The sequence below is a fragment of the Wasmannia auropunctata genome, unplaced genomic scaffold (genome assembly GCF_000956235.1).
Source record: "Wasmannia auropunctata unplaced genomic scaffold, wasmannia.A_1.0 LD336078.1, whole genome shotgun sequence".
Classification (NCBI taxonomy): Eukaryota; Metazoa; Arthropoda; class Insecta; order Hymenoptera; family Formicidae; genus Wasmannia; species Wasmannia auropunctata.
In genome coordinates, this window is record NW_012026812.1 from 4,835,649 (window position 1) to 4,839,330 (window position 3,682).

Below are 3,682 nucleotides of genomic sequence, written 5' to 3' on the forward strand. Positions count from 1 at the left end.
GTGCTCTTCCGATCTAATTGTATTTCAGACGATGAATAATACATAACCGATTTTTTCTTAGTTATACTTTTCTTTCTTGTTAGTTGAATTTGGATTAAGTATTTTTATTGTTAATTATGTTTAAAATTATGTATATTAAACATAATGGGAAAAATAAATGGTAAAAATAAACTGAAAGTAAAATTGAAATTTAACGCGACTTTAACACTTTCCAATTTCAGATATAAAATTGATTTAAATCTTATTATAAATTGTTTTATTACGTATATACAATAATATGTATATTCATATATAATTCATATTGTATATACAAATTATTAACGCCGAAATCCATGAATATATCGTATCTCCGTTATGTTATGCTTACATCGTTCTAGATCTATCTGTATAAATTCATTTTTATTATGGTTTATAATATATTATTTTATATGTTGCACAGATAAGTATTGTGAGGGTGGTACAAACGTGTACGATCGACATGGAAACAGCACCCGCTTGCAGATTTAAAATATCTTAAAAAATGACGAAGTTAGCTCTTACCTCTATTTTGAAAATTCGGTACAATCACCCCTTTAAGGGTACAAACAAAATGGAAGGTGGTACAAACGGGTACAAACGATCCCAAAACAGCACCCGCTTGCGGATTTGAAAAATCTCAAAGTGGGGTGCTAACATTTTTTTCAACCCTTCCTAATTTTCAATCCCTTGAGGTACGAGTACAAACGAAAAGAAAGGTGGTACAAACGGGTAAAAACCGAGCTGAATTTAATGCGCACTTGAAAAAATTTTTTTTTTAAAGTCGGTTGCCAGGTTCACATAGGTGCGATAGTCCGCGATCGGACCATATTTGGGCATGGGAAGTCAGGTGTCGTCTTCCCATGTGACCTTCATTCGCGCTCGCTCGCGAGGAATTCGCGAGCTTGCATTCTTGCATTTCCGCTCGCTGCTGTGCATGCGTTGCTATACCGAAATGCAAGATTTATCGCAGGATAGCCTGGGTTATAACAAGAGTAATTGCGCTCGCCTTGCCACAGCCGGGTCATTTGTACGTTTTTCCGTGTCATTTTGTGTTAATTTGCGTTGAGAATCCGCACGATTCATTGCGTTATTAGCGTACCGAACTTTCGCCAACTTTCGAGGATATCGCAACACCACGTGGCGTGTGATCGGCCATTACGCCGTGCATGGCGTACTTCTCGCGTGCCGCGACATTGTGTTCCGCGAGATAGAATTAATGAAAACTCGTACACCGATCAGTCACCGAAACTGACGAGAATATTACCGGTTGCCGCTCCGTCATACGCAGCCCGACGAAACGCTCATATGCTGTAGTACACGCAATTATATTTGTTACTGTTACAGAATTATTGTGTTTTCGATAGCGCCCTTGCTCTCCCGCATTCCTTTGCGCTCCTACGAACCGCCCCTCTGCCAAATTTCGGGGCTGAGTTACCGGTCACCTGAATCGTCCACCGATCGCGGCAGTCAGAGTTTCGAGCATCTTAACTTTCGCATGCCGTTTCGTAGCGAACATCCTATGTATATCAGGGATTGTAATTCGGTGCAGTCACTTCGAAGGGTGGCACGCCCACTCGTGCTTGGCGCCCAATTTTGCGTTTCAGTTGCCGTGTAATTTCGAGTTATCGAGATCGCGACCAATTTTCGTCTGACTGTAGCGACGGACCGCGACGAGTCTTGCTTTCCGCTCGTGAAAGCGGTTGCAGTATATACACATAACATAACAGAGAGATACATGCATGAAGAAGTAGGAAGGATAAAAAAATAGGTCATTTATTAAATTAAAATTAAAAATTTGTTCTCTTGTTTTTTTGTTGATAATAAAATTGTTAAAAAGTAAATCTTTTCAGTTTCGATAATCATTCTGAATATGATTAATTATTATATTCAAGTTAATTGATATGTGATCGTAGAATTTTTGGTACATAGCAACGATAGATCGTTCTCTTTCTCCTGCGACCGTCGGTGAGCTCACCTCGCGAGCGATTAAATTCTTCGAATTAAGATAAGTTTTATAATATAATAATTGTTAATAAGCGTTTAAACTTATTGCCATTTGCTCTATATTATTCCATGGTTAACTGATAGTTTTCTCAGATACAATACAAATGTTCATATATCGTTTATATATAATTGTGTGAATTTGTTTATCATTTAATTACTATTGTGTTAGATTCAAGTCAAATAAATATATGTATCTATCAGTATATTTTATGTGTCATATAATACAGATCATAATCGTTTAATAATTATAGTATATTACTTATTATAATTTTTAACAAAAATTATGCGTTCCAGATTAATGTTCCACTCTTAAATAATTTGGTAGTTCTGAAAAGGACCGTTTAAGAGGATGCTGAAAAGTCGGCCAAATTTGTACAAGGTCGATAAAGCAAACTCTTCAGTGTTAGTAGTATATCTGAATGAACTTCTTACAATATCTTCTGGTCTCACTCAAACACGTGGAATGTCCTTATCTAACTTATTGAAGTGCCATCTCTTGGAAAATCCGGCACTACTGCCAAACATAATTTTTGCTGTCTTTACCTCAGCCGAGCGTACGAATTACCACAAATTACAGTTTAGTGGATATCTTTTTTTCTACGCTTTCAATCGTAGCTCAAAAGACTTTGTATTATTCGTTCATGTATACTGTGGTGTTAGACGCACGCATTTTGTACATATGAGCTACAGAACTTTCACACTAATGAAATGTTTATGTCAGGTTATGGTTAGGTGTCAGCTGTACGACCCGAAAAAAGGTAATTTTTAATTTTTTCCGATTTTACTACAAATTCGACCATCTAACACCACAATTTCATGTCTATTTTAACCCTGTGAAAGGATTTTCAATTCCGTTCAGCCAATTCGGAGAAATCTACTAAACTGTAATCGTCGGTATTTTCTACCTTCCAGCATCGCCTTAAAGGGTATATGCCCGGAGGGATGGAAAACATCTGTGATAGTACCGATCCCCAAAATAGAAAAACCAAAAAAAGCAAGTGAGTATAGACCAATCAATATATTACCTATTTATGAGAAAGTTTTAGAGCTAGTAGTAAAGGAGCAAATAGAAAAATATTTACTTAATAATGACATTATAACAGAAAATCAATCGGGATTTAGAAAAAAACATTCGTGTGAAACGGCGATACAAAGTGTTATTGATGGCTGGAAATTGATAGTTAGTAAGGGAAAAATGGTAGGAGTTATATTCCTGGACTTAAAACGGGCATTTGAAACGATAGATAGGACAAGATTACTGGATAAATTAGATCAGTACGGAATAAGAGGAATGGTACTAGAATGGTTTAGATCATATCTAAGCAATAGAATACAACAAGTTAGATTTAATAATCAATTGTCAAAATATGTCAAAATGAAGAATGGAGTTCCTCAAGGATCGGTTCTAGGACCTTTGATATTTATCATTTATATAAATGATTTAGTACAATTTTGTCCTGCAGAGTGCAAAATAAAAATGTTTGCGGATGATACGTTAATATATGTAAAAGGTGAAAGCGGTACGGAAATAGAGATGAAATTGAATACGATGTTACCTGTAGTAGAAAAATGGTTGGGTGTAAATAAATTAAAAATGAATGCCGCTAAAACAAAGTATATGATAATTAGAAGCGTAAGGAAAGAATTGAAAAGAGATATC